The 18,203-nt window shown below is 54.1% G+C and overlaps 7 non-coding genes across 7 annotated transcripts; all 7 read right to left on the reverse strand.

Moving 5' to 3' along the window:
- Nucleotides 1–2,241: 2,241 nt before the first annotated feature.
- Nucleotides 2,242–2,322, reverse strand: LOC130847544 (small nucleolar RNA SNORD115). Its single transcript, XR_009052298.1, has one exon. It is a non-coding gene; the product is annotated as a small nucleolar RNA SNORD115 (small nucleolar RNA).
- A 2,510-nt stretch (nucleotides 2,323–4,832) lies between these two features.
- Nucleotides 4,833–4,913, reverse strand: LOC130847005 (small nucleolar RNA SNORD115). Its single transcript, XR_009051800.1, has one exon. It is a non-coding gene; the product is annotated as a small nucleolar RNA SNORD115 (small nucleolar RNA).
- A 2,506-nt stretch (nucleotides 4,914–7,419) lies between these two features.
- LOC130847006 (small nucleolar RNA SNORD115) lies at nucleotides 7,420–7,500 on the reverse strand. Its single transcript, XR_009051801.1, has one exon. It is a non-coding gene; the product is annotated as a small nucleolar RNA SNORD115 (small nucleolar RNA).
- A 2,506-nt stretch (nucleotides 7,501–10,006) lies between these two features.
- On the reverse strand, nucleotides 10,007–10,087 carry LOC130847007 (small nucleolar RNA SNORD115). Its single transcript, XR_009051802.1, has one exon. It is a non-coding gene; the product is annotated as a small nucleolar RNA SNORD115 (small nucleolar RNA).
- Nucleotides 10,088–12,593: 2,506 nt separating this feature from the next.
- Nucleotides 12,594–12,674, reverse strand: LOC130847060 (small nucleolar RNA SNORD115). Its single transcript, XR_009051855.1, has one exon. It is a non-coding gene; the product is annotated as a small nucleolar RNA SNORD115 (small nucleolar RNA).
- A 2,506-nt stretch (nucleotides 12,675–15,180) lies between these two features.
- LOC130847008 (small nucleolar RNA SNORD115) lies at nucleotides 15,181–15,261 on the reverse strand. Its single transcript, XR_009051803.1, has one exon. It is a non-coding gene; the product is annotated as a small nucleolar RNA SNORD115 (small nucleolar RNA).
- A 2,506-nt stretch (nucleotides 15,262–17,767) lies between these two features.
- Nucleotides 17,768–17,848, reverse strand: LOC130847009 (small nucleolar RNA SNORD115). The gene has a single exon (XR_009051804.1). It is a non-coding gene; the product is annotated as a small nucleolar RNA SNORD115 (small nucleolar RNA).
- Nucleotides 17,849–18,203: the final 355 nt, after the last annotated feature.

Consider the following 18,203-nt stretch of genomic DNA (forward strand, 5'->3'; position numbering starts at 1 on the left):
TCATGCATCGAATGATGCTACAAGAAATACCTGCAGCAATACATCCAGGAACATAGGGCCCAAATGTACCTCCACGCAGAGACAGGAACACATAGCTGAAACGCATACAAACAGCTCCCTACATAGCTTCCTTCCTGCCTCCCTTCCTCCAGAATGCTCTAGCTCCCTCCCTTTCGACCCTCTTCCTTGGCTCACTCTCTCCATCCGTCCATACATACAAAGATGAAGGCATGAGTGGACAGGTGGATCAATGCCATCTTATGTACCTTAATACTGTGTCAGGGGCAGATGAAATAACCAGTACGTATATGTCTCCCCAGGGAAGGACTAGCCTCATGGATCCTCTAGTCAACACAAGGCCTGGCACCAGGTCTGCTTGGTGGGGAAAACACTAGGGGTGTTTCTGGGGGGAATGGAGACATTCCTCTGGGCCCGACCCTGGTGTGGGCAAGCGTGTGCTGGCCGATGTCACACTCGGCTTGTCCATGTGCACAACACCCAGACAATGAGGCCTTTATGTCCCACACAGTGGACATTCACAGGAGCTGGAGGGAGCTCTCTTGGTAGGCAGTGGCTCCCGTAGAGGAAGGCCAGCCCAAGAGATGCCACAGGCCTGTATCTGTATGCAGAACCCATGAAAGGGCCTGTCTGAGTAAGCTGGGCTATCTGAGGGCCCATGATCCCTCACAGAGACCTGGGAAACCCCATTCCAGCAAGGGACCAGCCCTTCAGCTCTCACAAGAGCCAAGAGCATCTAGCTGCCAAGTCCCTGATGAAGGGTCCTTGTTGCCTCTCACCACCTCCAGGCCTGGCCCCACATCCTCCCAACCAACACTTCTTGGAAGTCACTCAAGCACACCCCACAACTGACCATAAGCTCAGTACATCCTCGTGCTCTGCCTCGACATGCACAGAGATCTGCGTGGTTGCTCCCCAGGGCAACACGTAATGAAATGGTGCCTCCATGCTCAGTCTTACTACACTTCAGGTCAATCGAGTTGAATTTCAAGACCCGCATTCCGATCTGGTGGATGGGGAGCCATGTCAAGCATTCCTCCTTGGGGAGCACAGAGATTCCCAAACAGGGCCAATTTCTTCTGTGGCAGCATTCCCTACTGTGGCCCGTGCAAGGCCACCAAACAACAGCCATGCAGCTACACCCTCCTCAGCCCACATCCCGGGACCACCCCTCCCCTTCAGGTCAACAGGGCCTCACGATGGACATGATAATGGGATGCCCAAGGGCTCTGCAAAGCCTTCATGGGGGAATGGACACCCAGAAGCCTTTTCTCCTCTGGAGGGGGCTCTCTGACAAACCAGTGGCTTCCGGAGAGGTCGACCAACCCAGGAGAAGCTATGGTCCTGTGTATGCATGCAGACCCCATCAGAGGCCCCATTCGGATCAAGTGGCTCCAACAAAGCACCATGATCCCTCACAGAGTCCTGGCACAACCCCATTGAAGACCACGGCATGGCTTCCAGCCCTTGAAATAACCAGCAGCATCCTGCCTCCAAGCACCTGAGGATGGGCTCCTGCCTGCCTCTCACCATCTCTAGGCAGGGGGCATGAGCCTTCCCTACTGACAGGTTTTGGGAAGCCATAAAGCACACACCACAAGGGACCATTCCCTCAGTTGGGGATCATACTCTGGCGCTAGGTGCACAGAGTTCTCTAGAGATGTTCCGCCTGGGGCCAAGGAAGAAAACACTGCCTCGATGTGCTCTCTGACTGGAATACAGCTTTAATGAAGGCAGGTGAGTGCACCAGATGTGAGCCCATAAATTTGGGGCAGCAGCAGACATTCCTCCTTGGTAGGCAGGAGGTTGCCAAAAGACTACCCTGTACTGGCTGCTGTGAGGGCGGCCAGCCCATAGTTCAAAATTCTCTGGGGCCTATCGGTAGCAACCAAAAGAGCCACTCACTGCCGAACATTTTGGCTGTGGTGAGTCCATTCCAAGGCTTGGCCTGAAACACAAAATTCAAAGCAGAAAGGCTTAAGGAAAGACTCCACCCATGGCTTCAGAACATGTGGGCCCTGGCACTATGGAGCAGGATAGAAAACCACAGGTGGTAACACATCTTGGATATGTGGAATCCTCCTACACTGGGAGGAGTCTCAAGGGATTTCCTCGAGCGAGAGGCTGCTCCAACACCCACACCCACACCCACACACACACCCACACCCAGGGCTCTGCAATGGACCAACAATGCAGGTCATCCTGCCCCTGGATCCCTCTGTTAGGCCTCAGCGTAATCCTATTGAGCATGATTTTTTGGTCATCAGCTCTCTTCAGGACCATATGAGTTCTCATCATCGACCCAACTGAGGCCCTCCTCACTCACCTGCGCCCTGCCACATGTGAAGGCTTACCTCAGATGCTTCCTGGAAAGAAGGATGCCTGAAGGGATGTGCCATTCTGTCGAATCCACGTGCTGGGCCAAGGCTCATGGTGATTGCCCTAGGGAACATAGTCCAGACACAGATCTTCATTTCTCTGGGGATGATGTCTGCCAAGAGGTGAGAAGGACAGCTGTCAGAACACCAACTCCATGCTAGATGCATTGGGGGATGTGTGTGCCACACGCTCATGCATCGAATGATGCTACAAGAAATACCTGCAGCAATATATCCAGGAACATAGGGCCCAAATGTACCTCCACGCAGAGACAGGAACACATAGCTGAAACGCATACAAACAGCTCCCTACAGAGCTTCCTTCCTGCCTCCCTTCCTCCAGAATGCTCTAGCTCCCTCCCTTTTGACCCTCGTCCTTGGCTCACTCCCTCCATCCATCCATACTTACAAAGATGAAGGCATGAGTTGACAGGTGGTCAATGCCATCTTATGTACCTTAATACTGTGTCAGGGGCAGATGAAAGAACCAGTACCTATATGTCTCCCCAGGGAAGGACTAGCCTCATGGATCCTCCAGGCAGCACAAGGCCTGGCACCAGGTCTGCTTGGCGGGGAAAACACTGGGGGTGTGTCTGGGTGAAAGGAGACATTCCTCTGGGCCCGACCCTGGTGTGGGCAAGCGTGTGCTGGCCGATGTCACACTCGGCTTGTCCATGTGCACAACACCCAGACAATGAGGCCTTTATGTCCCACACAGTGGACATTCACAGGAGCTGGAGGGAGCTCTCTTGGTAGGCAGTGACTCCCGTAGATGAAGGCCAGCCCAAGAGATGCCACAGGCCTGTATCTGTATGCAGAACCCATGAAAGGGCCTGTCTGAGAAAACTGGCCTATCTGAGGGCCCATGATCCCTCACAGAGACCTGGGAAACCCCATTCCAGCAAGGGACCAGCCCTTCAGCTCTCACAAGAGCCAAGAGCATCTAGCTGCCAAGTCCCTGATGAAGGGTCCTTGTTGCCTCTCACCACCTCCAGGCCTGGCCCCACATCCTCCCAACCAACACTTCTTGGAAGTCACTCAAGCACACCCCACAGCTGACCATAAGCTCAGTCCATCCTCGTGCTCTGCCTCGACATGCACAGAGATCTGCGTGGTTGCTCCCCAGGGCAACACGTAATGAAATGGTGCCTCCATGGTCAGTCTTTCTACACTTCAGGTCAATCGAGTTGAATTTCACGGCCCGCATTCCGATCTGGTGGATGGGGAGCCACGTCAAGCATTCCTCCTTGGGGACCACAGAGATTCCCAAACAGGGCCAATTTCTTCTGTGGCAGCATTCCCTACTGTGGCCCGTGGAAGGCCACCAAACAACGGCCATGCAGCTACACCCTCCTCAGCCCACATCCCGGGACCACTCCTCCCCTTCAGGTCAACAGGGCCTCACGATGGACATGATAACGGGATGCCCAAGGGCTCTGCAAAGCCTTCATGGGGGAATGGACACCCAGAAGCCTTTTCTCCTCTGGAGGGGGCTCTCTGACAAACCAGTGGCTTCCGGAGAGGACGACCAACCCAGGAGAAGCTATGGTCCTGTGTATGCATGCAGACCCCATCAGAGGCCCCATTCGGATCAAGTGGCTCCAACAAAGCACCATGATCCCTCACAGAGTCCTGGCACAACCCCATTGAAGACCACGGCATGGCTTCCAGCCCTTGAAATAACCAGCAGCATCCTGCTTCCAAGCACCTGAGGATAGGCTCCTGCCTGCCTCTCACCATCTCTAGGCAGGGGGCATGAGCCTTCCCTACTGGCAGGTTTTGGGAAGCCATAAAGCACACACCACAAGGGACCATTCCCTCAGTTTGTGATCATACTCTGGCGCTAGGTGCACAGAGGTCTCTAGAGATGTTCCGCTTGGGGCCAAGGAAGAAAACACTGCCTCGATGTGCTCTCTGACTAGAATACAGCTCTAATGAAGGCATGTGAGTGCACCAGATGTGAGCCCATAAATTTGGGGCAGCAGCAGACATTCCTCCTTGGTAGGCAGGAGGTTGCCAAAAGACTACCCTGTACTGGCTGCTGTGAGGGCGGCCAGCCCATAGTTCAAAATTCTCTGGGGCCTATCGGTAGCAACCAAAAGAGCCACTCACTGCGGAACACTCTGGCTGTGGTGAGTCCATTCCAATGCTTGGCCTGAAAAACAAAATTCAAAGCAGAAAGGCTTAAGGAAAGACTCCACCCATGGCCTCAGAACATGTGAGCCCTGGCACTAGGGAGCAGGATAGAAAACCAAAGGTGGCAATACATCTTGGATATGTGGAAGCCTCCTACGCTCGGAGGAGTATCAAAGGATTTCCTAGAGGGAGAGGCTGCTCCAACACCCACACCCACACCCACAAACGTACCCACACCCACACCCAGGGCTCTGCAATGGACCAAAAATGCAGGCCATCCTGCCCCTGGATCCCTCTGTTAGGCCTCAGCGTAATCCTATTGAGCATGATTTTTTGGTCATCAGCTCTCTTCAGGACCATATGAGTTCTCATCCTCGACCCAACTGAGGCCCTCCTCACTCACCTGCGCCCTGCCACATGTGAAGGCTTACCTCAGATGCTTCCTGGAAAGAAGGATGCCTGAAGGGATGTGCCATTCTGTCGAATCCACGTGCTGGGCCAAGGCTCATGGTGATTGCCCTAGGGAACATAGGCCAAACACAGATCTTCATTTCTCTGGGGACGATGGCTGCCAAGAGGTGAGAAGGACAGCTGTGAGAACTCCAACTCCATGCTAGATGCATTGGGGGACGTGTGTGCCACATGCTCATGCATCGAATGATGCTACAAGAAATACCTGCAGCAATACATCCAGGAACATAGGGCCCAAATGTACCTCCACGCAGAGACAGGAACACATAGCTGAAACGCATACAAACAGCTCCCTACATAGCTTCCTTCCTGCCTCCCTTCCTCCAGAATGCTCTAGCTCCCTCCCTTTCGACCCTCGTCCTTGGCTCACTCTGTCCATCCATCCATACATACAAAGATGAAGGCATGAGTGGACAGGTGGATCAATGCCATCTTATGTACCTTAATACTGTGTCAGGGGCAGATGAAAGAACCAGTACGTATATGTCTCCCCAGGGAAGGACTAGCCTCATGGATCCTCTAGTCAGCACAAGGCCTGGCACCAGGTCTGCTTGGTGGGGAAAACACTGGGGGCGTTTCTGGGGGGAATGGAGACATTCCTCTGGGCCCGACCCTGGTGTGGGCAAGCGTGTGCTGGCTGATGTCACACTCGGCTTGTCCATGTGCACAACACCCAGACAATGAGGCCTTTATGTCCCACACAGTGGACATTCACAGGAGCTGGAGGGAGCTCTCTTGGTAGGCAGTGGCTCCCGTATAGGAAGGCCAGCACAAGAGATGCCACAGGCCTCTATCTGTATGCAGAACCCATGAAAGGGCCTGTCTGAATAAACTGGCCTATCTGAAGGCCCATGATCCCTCACAGAGACCTGGGAAACCCCATTCCAGCAAGGGACCAGCCCTTCAGCTCTCACAAGAGCCAAGAGCATCTAGCTGCCAAGTCCCTGATGAAGGGTCCTTGTTGCCTCTCACCACCTCCAGGCCTGGCCCCACATCCTCCCAACCAACACTTCTTGGAAGTCACTCAAGCACACCCCACAACTGACCATAAGCTCAGTCCATCCTCGTGCTCTGCCTCGACATGCACAGAGATCTGCGTGGTTGCTCCCCAGGGCAACACGTAATGAAATGGTGCCTCCATGCTCAGTCTTACTACACTTCAGGTCAATCGAGTTGAATTTCAAGACCCGCATTCCGATCTGGTGGATGGGGAGCCATGTCAAGCATTCCTCCTTGGGGACCACAGAGATTCCCAAACAGGGCCAATTTCTTCTGTGGCAGCATTCCCTACTGTGGCCCGTGCAAGGCCACCAAACAACAGCCATGCAGCTACACCCTCCTCAGCCCGCATCCCGGGACCACCCCTCCCCTTCAGGTCAACAGGGCCTCACGATGGACATGATAACGGGATGCCCAAGGGCTCTGCAAAGCCTTCATGGGGGAATGGACACCCAGAAGCCTTTTCTCCTCTGGAGGGGGCTCTCTGACAAACCAGTGGCTTCCGGAGAGGACGACCAACCCAGGAGAAGCTATGGTCCTGTGTATGCATGCAGACCCCATCAGAGGCCCCATTCGGATCAAGTGGCTCCAACAAAGCACCATGATCCCTCACAGAGTCCTGGCACAACCCCATTGAAGACCACGGCATGGCTTCCAGCCCTTGAAATAACCAGCAGCATCCTGCTTCCAAGCACCTGAGGATAGGCTCCTGCCTGCCTCTCACCATCTCTAGGCAGGGGGCATGAGCCTTCCCTACTGGCAGGTTTTGGGAAGCCATAAAGCACACACCACAAGGGACCATTCCCTCAGTTGGTGATCATACTCTGACGCTAGGTGCACAGAGGTCTCTAGAGATGTTCCGCCTGGGGCCAAGGAAGAAAACACTGCCTCGATGTGCTCTCTGACTAGAATACAGCTGTAATGAAGGCATGTGAGTGCACCAGATGTGAGCCCATAAATTTGGGGCAGCAGCAGACATTCCTCCTTGGTAGGCAGGAGGTTGCCAAAAGACTACCCTGTACTGGCTGCTGTGAGGGCGGCCAGCCCATAGTTCAAAATTCTCTGGGGCCTATCGGTAGCAACCAAAAGAGGCACTCACTGCGGAACATTCTGGCTGTGGTGAGCCCATGCCAAGGCTTGGCCTGAAACACAAAATTCAAAGCAGAAAGGCTTAAGGAAAGACTCCACCCATGGCTTCAGAACATGTGGGCCCTGGCACTATGGAGCAGGATAGAAAACCACAGGTGGCAACACATCTTGGATATGTGGAATCCTCCTACACTGGGAGGAGTCTCAAGGGATTTCCTCGAGCGAGAGGCTGCTCCAACACCCACACCCAAACCCACACACACACCCACACCCAGGGCTCTGCAATGGACCAAAAATGCAGGCCATCCTGCCCCTGGATCCCTCTGTTAGGCCTCAGCGTAATCCTATTGAGCATGATTTTTTGGTCATCAGCTCTCTTCAGGACCATATGAGTTCTCATCCTCGACCCAACTGAGGCCCTCCTCACTCACCTGCGCCCTGCCACATGTGAAGGCTTACCTCAGATGCTTCCTGGAAAGAAGGATGCCTGAAGGGATGTGCCATTCTGTCGAATCCACGTGCTGGGCCAAGGCTCATGGTGATTGCCCTAGGGAACATAGGCCAAACACAGATCTTCATTTCTCTGGGGACGATGGCTGCCAAGAGGTGAGAAGGACAGCTGTGAGAACTCCAACTCCATGCTAGATGCATTGGGGGACGTGTGTGCCACATGCTCATGCATCGAATGATGCTACAAGAAATACCTGCAGCAATACATCCAGGAACATAGGGCCCAAATGTACCTCCACGCAGAGACAGGAACACATAGCTGAAACGCATACAAACAGCTCCCTACATAGCTTCCTTCCTGCCTCCCTTCCTCCAGAATGCTCTAGCTCCCTCCCTTTCGACCCTCGTCCTTGGCTCACTCTCTCCATCCATCCATACATACAAAGATGAAGGCATGAGTGGACAGGTGGATCAATGCCATCTTATGTACCTTAATACTGGGTCAGGGGCAGATGAAAGAACCAGTACGTATATGTCTCCCCAGGGAAGGACTAGCCTCATGGATCCTCTAGTCAGCACAAGGCCTGGCACCAGGTCTGCTTGGTGGGGAAAACACTGGGGGCGTTTCTGGGGGGAATGGAGACATTCCTCTGGGCCCGACCCTGGTGTGGGCAAGCGTGTGCTGGCCGATGTCACACTCGGCTTGTCCATGTGCACAACACCCAGACAATGAGGCCTTTATGTCCCACACAGTGGACATTCACAGGAGCTGGAGGGAGCTCTCTTGGTAGGCAGTGGCTCCCGTAGAGGAAGGCCAGCACAAGAGATGCCACAGGCCTCTATCTGTATGCAGAACCCATGAAAGGGCCTGTCTGAATAAACTGGCCTATCTGAAGGCCCATGATCCCTCACAGAGACCTGGGAAACCCCATTCCAGCAAGGGACCAGCCCTTCAGCTCTCACAAGAGCCAAGAGCATCTAGCTGCCAAGTCCCTGATCAAGGGTCCTTGTTGCCTCTCACCACCTCCAGGCCTGGCCCCACATCCTCCCAACCAACACTTCTTGGAAGTCACTCAAGCACACCCCACAACTGACCATAAGCTCAGTCCATCCTCGTGCTCTGCCTCGACATGCACAGAGATCTGCGTGGTTGCTCCCCAGGGCAACACGTAATGAAATGGTGCCTCCATGCTCAGTCTTACTACACTTCAGGTCAATCGAGTTGAATTTCAAGACCCGCATTCCGATCTGGTGGATGGGGAGCCATGTCAAGCATTCCTCCTTGGGGACCACAGAGATTCCCAAACAGGGCCAATTTCTTCTGTGGCAGCATTCCCTACTGTGGCCCGTGCAAGGCCACCAAACAACAGCCATGCAGCTACACCCTCCTCAGCCCGCATCCCGGGACCACCCCTCCCCTTCAGGTCAACAGGGCCTCACGATGGACATGATAACGGGATGCCCAAGGGCTCTGCAAAGCCTTCATGGGGGAATGGACACCCAGAAGCCTTTTCTCCTCTGGAGGGGGCTCTCTGACAAACCAGTGGCTTCCGGAGAGGACGACCAACCCAGGAGAAGCTATGGTCCTGTGTATGCATGCAGACCCCATCAGAGGCCCCATTCGGATCAAGTGGCTCCAACAAAGCACCATGATCCCTCACAGAGTCCTGGCACAACCCCATTGAAGACCACGGCATGGCTTCCAGCCCTTGAAATAACCAGCAGCATCCTGCTTCCAAGCACCTGAGGATAGGCTCCTGCCTGCCTCTCACCATCACTAGGCAGGGGGCATGAGCCTTCCCTACTGACAGGTTTTGGGAAGCCATAAAGCACACACCACAAGGGACCATTCCCTCAGTTGGTGATCATACTCTGACGCTAGGTGCACAGAGGTCTCTAGAGATGTTCCGCCTGGGGCCAAGGAAGAAACCACTGCCTCGATGTGCTCTCTGACTAGAATACAGCTGTAATGAAGGCAAGTGAGTCCACCAGATGTGAGCCCATAAATTTGGGGCAGCAGCAGACATTCCTCCTTGGTAGGCAGGAGGTTGCCAAAAGACTACCCTGTACTGGCTGCTGTGAGGGCGGCCAGCCCATAGTTCAAAATTCTCTGGGGCCTATCGGTAGCAACCAAAAGAGGCACTCACTGCGGAACATTCTGGCTGTGGTGAGCCCATGCCAAGGCTTGGCCTGAAACACAAAATTCAAAGCAGAAAGGCTTAAGGAAAGACTCCACCCATGGCTTCAGAACATGTGGGCCCTGGCACTATGGAGCAGGATAGAAAACCACAGGTGGCAACACATCTTGGATATGTGGAATCCTCCTACACTGGGAGGAGTCTCAAGGGATTTCCTCGAGCGAGAGGCTGCTCCAACACCCACACCCAAACCCACACACACACCCACACCCAGGGCTCTGCAATGGACCAAAAATGCAGGCCATCCTGCCCCTGGATCCCTCTGTTAGGCCTCAGCGTAATCCTATTGAGCATGATTTTTTGGTCATCAGCTCTCTTCAGGACCATATGAGTTCTCATCCTCGACCCAACTGAGGCCCTCCTCACTCACCTGCGCCCTGCCACATGTGAAGGCTTACCTCAGATGCTTCCTGGAAAGAAGGATGCCTGAAGGGATGTGCCATTCTGTCGAATCCACGTGCTGGGCCAAGGCTCATGGTGATTGCCCTAGGGAACATAGGCCAAACACAGATCTTCATTTCTCTGGGGACGATGGCTGCCAAGAGGTGAGAAGGACAGCTGTGAGAACTCCAACTCCATGCTAGATGCATTGGGGGACGTGTGTGCCACACGCTCATGCATCGAATGATGCTACAAGAAATACCTGCAGCAATACATCCAGGAACATAGGGCCCAAATGTACCTCCACGCAGAGACAGGAACACATAGCTGAAACGCATACAAACAGCTCCCTACAGAGCTTCCTTCCTGCCTCCCTTCCTCCAGAATGCTCTAGCTCCCTCCCTTTCGACCCTCGTCCTTGGCTCACTCCCTCAATCCATCCATACATACAAAGATGAAGGCATGAGTGGACAGGTGGATCAATGCCATCTTATGTACCTTAATACTGTGTCAGGGGCAGATGAAAGAACCAGTACGTATATGTCTCCCCAGGGAAGGACTAGCCTCATGGATCCTCTAGTCAGCACAAGGCCTGGCACCAGGTCTGCTTGGTGGGGAAAACACTGGGGGCGTTTCTGGGGGGAATGGAGACATTCCTCTGGGCCCGACCCTGGTGTGGGCAATCGTGTGCTGGCCGATGTCACACTCGGCTTGTCCATGTGCACAACACCCAGACAATGAGGCCTTTATGTCCCACACAGTGGACATTCACAGGAGCTGGAGGGAGCTCTCTTGGTAGCCAGTGGCTCCCGTAGAGGAAGGCCAGCACAAGAGATGCCACAGGCCTCTATCTGTATGCAGAACCCATGAAAGGGCCTGTCTGAATAAACTGGCCTATCTGAAGGCCCATGATCCCTGACAGAGACCTGGGAAACCCCATTCCAGCAAGGGACCAGCCCTTCAGCTCTCACAAGAGCCAAGAGCATCTAGCTGCCAAGTCCCTGATGAAGGGTCCTTGTTGCCTCTCACCACCTCCAGGCCTGGCCCCACATCCTCCCAACCAACACTTCTTGGAAGTCACTCAAGCACACCCCACAACTGACCATAAGCTCAGTACATCCTCGTGCTCTGCCTCGACATGCACAGAGATCTGCGTGGTTGCTCCCCAGGGCAACACGTAATGAAATGGTGCCTCCATGCTCAGTCTTACTACACTTCAGGTCAATCGAGTTGAATTTCAAGACCCGCATTCCGATCTGGTGGATGGGGAGCCATGTCAAGCATTCCTCCTTGGGGACCACAGAGATTCCCAAACAGGGCCAATTTCTTCTGTGGCAGCATTCCCTACTGTGACCCGTGCAAGGCCACCAAACAACAGCCATGCAGCTACACCCTCCTCAGCCCACATCCCGGGACCACCCCTCCCCTTCAGGTCAACAGGGCCTCACGATGGACATGATAACGGGATGCCCAAGGGCTCTGCAAAGCCTTCATGGGGGAATGGACACCCAGAAGCCTTTTCTCCTCTGGAGGGGGCTCTCTGACAAACCAGTGGCTTCCGGAGAGGACGACCAACCCAGGAGAAGCTATGGTCCTGTGTATGCATGCAGACCCCATCAGAGGCCCCATTCGGATCAAGTGGCTCCAGCAAAGCACCATGATCCCTCACAGAGTCCTGGCACAACCCCATTGAAGACCACGGCATGGCTTCCAGCCCTTGAAATAACCAGCAGCATCCTGCTTCCAAGCACCTGAGGATAGGCTCCTGCCTGCCTCTCACCATCTCTAGGCAGGGGGCATGAGCCTTCCCTACTGGCAGGTTTTGGGAAGCCATAAAGCACACACCACAAGGGACCATTCCCTCAGTTGGTGATCATACTCTGACGCTAGGTGCACAGAGGTCTCTAGAGATGTTCCGCCTGGGGCCAAGGAAGAAAACACTGCCTCGATGTGCTCTCTGACTAGAATACAGCTGTAATGAAGGCATGTGAGTGCACCAGATGTGAGCCCATAAATTTGGGGCAGCAGCAGACATTCCTCCTTGGTAGGCAGGAGGTTGCCAAAAGACTACCCTGTACTGACTGCTGTGAGGGCGGCCAGCCCATAGTTCAAAATTCTCTGGGGCCTATCGGTAGCAACCAAAAGAGCCACTCACTGCGGAACATTCTGGCTGTGGTGAGCCCATGCCAAGGCTTGGCCTGAAACACAAAATTCAAAGCAGAAAGGCTTAAGGAAAGACTCCACCCATGGCTTCAGAACATGTGGGCCCTGGCACTATGGAGCAGGATAGAAAACCACAGGTGGCAACACATCTTGGATATGTGGAATCCTCCTACACTGGGAGGAGTCTCAAGGGATTTCCTCGAGCGAGAGGCTGCTCCAACACCCACACCCAAACCCACACACACACCCACACCCAGGGCTCTGCAATGGACCAAAAATGCAGGCCATCCTGCCCCTGGATCCCTCTGTTAGGCCTCAGCGTAATCCTATTGAGCATGATTTTTTGGTCATCAGCTCTCTTCAGGACCATATGAGATCTCATCCTCAACCCAACTGAGGCCCTCCTCACTCACCTGCGCCCTGCCACATGTGAAGGCTTACCTCAGATGCTTCCTGGAAAGAAGGATGCCTGAAGGGATGTGCCATTCTGTCGAATCCACGTGCTGGGCCAAGGCTCATGGTGATTGCCCTAGGGAACATAGGCCAAACACAGATCTTCATTTCTCTGGGGACGATGGCTGCCAAGAGGTGAGAAGGACAGCTGTGAGAACTCCAACTCCATGCTAGATGCATTGGGGGACGTGTGTGCCACACGCTCATGCATCGAATGATGCTACAAGAAATACCTGCAGCAATACATCCAGCAACATAGGGCCCAAATGTACCTCCAAGCAGAGACAGGAACACATAGCTGAAACGCATACAAACAGCTCCCTACATAGCTTCCTTCCTGCCTCCCTTCCTCCAGAATGCTCTAGCTCCCTCCCTTTCGACCCTCGTCCTTGGCTCACTCTCTCCATCCATCCATACATACAAAGATGAAGGCATGAGTGGACAGGTGGATCAATGCCATCTTATGTACCTTAATACTGTGTCAGGGGCAGATGAAAGAACCAGTACGTATATGTCTCCCCAGGGAAGGACTAGCCTCATGGATCCTCTAGTCAGCACAAGGCCTGGCACCAGGTCTGCTTGGTGGGGAAAACACTGGGGGCGTTTCTGGGGGGAATGGAGACATTACTCTGGGCCCGACCCTGGTGTGGGCAAGCGTGTGCTGGCCGATGTCACACTCGGCCTGTCCATGTGCACAACACCCAGACAATGAGGCCTTTATGTCCCACACAGTGGACATTCACAGGAGCTGGAGGGAGCTCTCTTGGTAGGCAGTGGCTCCCGTAGAGGAAGGCCAGCACAAGAGATGCCACAGGCCTCTATCTGTATGCAGAACCCATGAAAGGGCCTGTCTGAGTAAACTGGCCTATCTGAGGGCCCATGATCCCTCACAGAGACCTGGGAAACCCCATTCCAGCAAGGGACCAGCCCTTCAGCTCTCACAAGAGCCAAGAGCATCTAGCTGCCAAGTCCCTGATGAAGGGTCCTTGTTGCCTCTCACCACCTCCAGGCCTGGCCCCACATCCTCCCAACCAACACTTCTTGGAAGTCACTCAAGCACAACCCACAACTGACCATAAGCTCAGTCCATCCTCGTGCTCTGCCTCGACATGCACAGAGATCTGCGTGGTTGCTCCCCAGGGCAACACGTAATGAAATGGTGCCTCCATGCTCAGTCTTACTACACTTCAGGTCAATCGAGTTGAATTTCAAGGCCCGCATTCCGATCTGGTGGATGGGGAGCCATGTCAAGCATTCCTCCTTGGGGACCACAGAGATTCCCAAACAGGGCCAATTTCTTCTGTGGCAGCATTCCCTACTGTGGCCCGTGCAAGGCCACCAAACAACAGCCATGCAGCTACACCCTCCTCAGCCCGCATCCCGGGACCACCCCTCCCCTTCAGGTCAACAGGGCCTCACGATGGACATGATAACGGGATGCCCAAGGGCTCTGCAAAGCCTTCATGGGGGAATGGACACCCAGAAGCCTTTTCTCCTCTGGAGGGGGCTCTCTGACAAACCAGTGGCTTCCGGAGAGGACGACCAACCCAGGAGAAGCTATGGTCCTGTGTATGCATGCAGACCCCATCAGAGGCCCCATTCGGATCAAGTGGCTCCAACAAAGCACCATGATCCCTCACAGAGTCCTGGCACAACCCCATTGAAGACCACGGCATGGCTTCCAGCCCTTGAAATAACCAGCAGCATCCTGCTTCCAAGCACCTGAGGATAGGCTCCTGCCTGCCTCTCACCATCTCTAGGTAGGGGGCATGAGCCTTCCCTACTGACAGGTTTTGGGAAGCCATAAAGCACACACCACAAGGGACCATTCCCTCAGTTGGTGATCATACTCTGACGCTAGGTGCACAGAGGTCTCTAGAGATGTTCCGCCTGGGGCCAAGGAAGAAACCACTGCCTCGATGTGCTCTCTGACTAGAATACAGCTGTAATGAAGGCATGTGAGTGCACCAGATGTGAGCCCATAAATTTGGGGCAGCAGCAGACATTCCTCCTTGGTAGGCAGGAGGTTGCCAAAAGACTACCCTGTACTGGCTGCTGTGAGGGCGGCCAGCCCATAGTTCAAAATTCTCTGGGGCCTATCGGTAGCAACCAAAAGAGGCACTCACTGCGGAACATTCTGGCTGTGGTGAGCCCATGCCAAGGCTTGGCCTGAAACACAAAATTCAAAGCAGAAAGGCTTAAGGAAAGACTCCACCCATGGCTTCAGATCATGTGGGCCCTGGCACTATGGAGCAGGATAGAAAACCACAGGTGGCAACACATCTTGGATATGTGGAAGCCATCTACACTGGGAGGAGTCTCAAGGGATTTCCTCGAGCGAGAGGCTGCTCCAACACCCACACCCAAACCCACACACACACCCACACCCAGGGCTCTGCAATGGACCAAAAATGCAGGCCATCCTGCCCCTGGATCCCTCTGTTAGGCCTCAGCGTAATCCTATTGAGCATGATTTTTTGGTCATCAGCTCTCTTCAGGACCATATGAGTTCTCATCCTCGACCCAACTGAGGCCCTCCTCACTCACCTGCGCCCTGCCACATGTGAAGGCTTACCTCAGATGCTTCCTGGAAAGAAGGATGCCTGAAGGGATGTGCCATTCTGTCGAATCCACGTGCTGGGCCAAGGCTCATGGTGATTGCCCTAGGGAACATAGGCCAAACACAGATCTTCATTTCTCTGGGGACAATGGCTGCCAAGAGGTGAGAAGGACAGCTGTGAGAACTCCAACTCCATGCTAGATGCATTGGGGGACGTGTGTGCCACACGCTCATGCATCGAATGATGCTACAAGAAATACCTGCAGCAATACATCCAGGAACATAGGGCCCAAATGTACCTCCACGCAGAGACAGGAACACATAGCTGAAACGCATACAAACAGCTCCCTACATAGCTTCCTTACTGCCTCCCTTCCTCCAGAATGCTCTAGCTCCCTCCCTTTCGACCCTCATCCTTAGCTCACTCCCTCCATCCATCCATACTTACAAAGATGAAGGCATGAGTGGACAGGTGGATCAATGCCATCTTATGTACCTTAATACTGTGTCAGGGGCAGATGAAATAACCAGTACGTATATGTCTCCCCAGGGAAGGACTAGCCTCATGGATCCTCCAGGCAGCACAAGGCCTGGCACCAGGTCTGCTTGGTGGGGAAAACACTGGGGGTGTTTCTGGGGGGAATGGAGACATTGCTCTGGGCCCGACCCTGGTGTGGGCAAGCGTGTGCTGGCCGATGTCACACTCGGCTTGTCCATGTGCACAACACCCAGACAATGAGGCCTTTATGTCCCACACAGTGGACATTCACAGGAGCTGGAGGGAGCTCTCTTGGTAGGCAGTGGCTCCCGTAGAGGAAGGCCAGCCCAAGAGATGCCACAGGCCTCTATCTGTATGCAGAACCCATGAAAGGGCCTGTCTGAGTAAACTGGCCTATCTGAGGGCCCATGATCCCTCACAGAGACCTGGGAAACCCCATTCCAGCAAGGGACCAGCCCTTCAGCTCTCACAAGAGCCAAGAGCATCTAGCTGCCAAGTCCCTGATCAAGGGTCCTTGTTGCCTCTCACCACCTCCAGGCCTGGCCCCACATCCTCCCAACCAACACTTCTTGGAAGTCACTCAAGCACACCCCACAACTGACCATAAGCTCAGTCCATCCTCGTGCTCTGCCTCGACATGCACAGAGATCTGCGTGGTTGCTCCCCAGGGCACCACGTAATGAAATGGTGCCTCCATGCTCAGTCTTACTACACTTCAGGTCAATCGAGTTGAATTTCAAGGCCCGCATTCCGATCTGGTGGATGGGGAGCCATGTCAAGCATTCCTCCTTGGGGACCACAGAGATTCCCAAACAGGGCCAATTTCTTCTGTGGCAGCATTCCCTACTGTGGCCCGTGCAAGGCCACCAAACAACAGCCATGCAGCTACACCCTCCTCAGCCCACATCCCGGGACCACCCCTCCCCTTCAGGTCAACAGGGCCTCACGATGGACATGATAACGGGATGCCCAAGGGCTCTGCAAAGCCTTCATGGGGGAATGGACACCCAGAAGCCTTTTCTCCTCTGGAGGGGGCTCTCTGACAAACCAGTGGCTTCCGGAGAGGACGACCAACCCAGGAGAAGCTATGGTCCTGTGTATGCATGCAGACCCCATCAGAGGCCCCATTCGGATCAAGTGGCTCCAACAAAGCACCATGATCCCTCACAGAGTCCTGGCACAACCCCATTGAAGACCACGGCATGGCTTCCAGCCCTTGAAATAACCAGCAGCATCCTGCTTCCAAGCACCTGAGGATAGGCTCCTGCCTGCCTCTCACCATCTCTAGGCAGGGGGCATGAGCCTTCCCTACTGGCAGGATTTGGGAAGCCATAAAGCACACACCACAAGGGACCATTCCCTCAGTTGGTGATCATACTCTGACGCTAGGTGCACAGAGGTCTCTAGAGATGTTCCGCCTGGGGCCAAGGAAGAAAACACTGCCTCGATGTGCTCTCTGACTAGAATACAGCTGTAATGAAGGCATGTGAGTGCACCAGATGTGAGCCCATAAATTTGGGGCAGCAGCAGACATTCCTCCTTGGTAGGCAGGAGGTTGCCAAAAGACTACCCTGTACTGGCTGCTGTGAGGGCGGCCAGCCCATAGTTCAAAATTCTCTGGGGCCTATCGGTAGCAACCAAAAGAGCCACTCACTGCGGAACATTCTGGCTGTGGTGAGCCCATGCCAAGGCTTGGCCTGAAACACAAAATTCAAAGCAGAAAGGCTTAAGGAAAGACTCCGCCCATGGCTTCAGAACATGTGGGCCCTGGCACTATGGAGCAGGATAGAAAACCACAGGTGGCAACACATCTTGGATATGTGGAATCCTCCTACACTGGGAGGAGTCTCAAGGGATTTCCTCGAGTGAGAGGCTGCTCCAACACCCACACCCAAACCCACACACACACCCACACCCAGGGCTCTGCAATGGACCAAAAATGCAGGCCATCCTGCCCCTGGATCCCTCTGTTAGGCCTCAGCGTAATCCTATTGAGCATGATTTTTTGGTCATCAGCTCTCTTCAGGACCATATGAGTTCTCATCCTCGACCCAACTGAGGCCCTCCTCACTCACCTGCGCCCTGCCACATGTGAAGGCTTAACTCAGATGCTTCCTGGAAAGAAGGATGCCTGAAGGGATGTGCCATTCTGTCGAATCCACGTGCTGGGCCAAGGCTCATGGTGATTGCCCTAGGGAACATAGGCCAAACACAGATCTTCATTTCTCTGGGGACGATGGCTGCCAAGAGGTGAGAAGGACAGCTGTGAGAACTCCAACTCCATGCTACATGCATTGGGGGACGTGTGTGCCACACGCTCATGCATCGAATGATGCTACAAGAAATACCTGCAGCAATACATCCAGGAACATAGGGCCCAAATGTACCTCCACGCAGAGACAGGAACA

The sequence above is a fragment of the Hippopotamus amphibius genome, chromosome 2 (genome assembly GCF_030028045.1).
Source record: "Hippopotamus amphibius kiboko isolate mHipAmp2 chromosome 2, mHipAmp2.hap2, whole genome shotgun sequence".
Taxonomy (NCBI): domain Eukaryota; kingdom Metazoa; phylum Chordata; class Mammalia; order Artiodactyla; family Hippopotamidae; genus Hippopotamus; species Hippopotamus amphibius.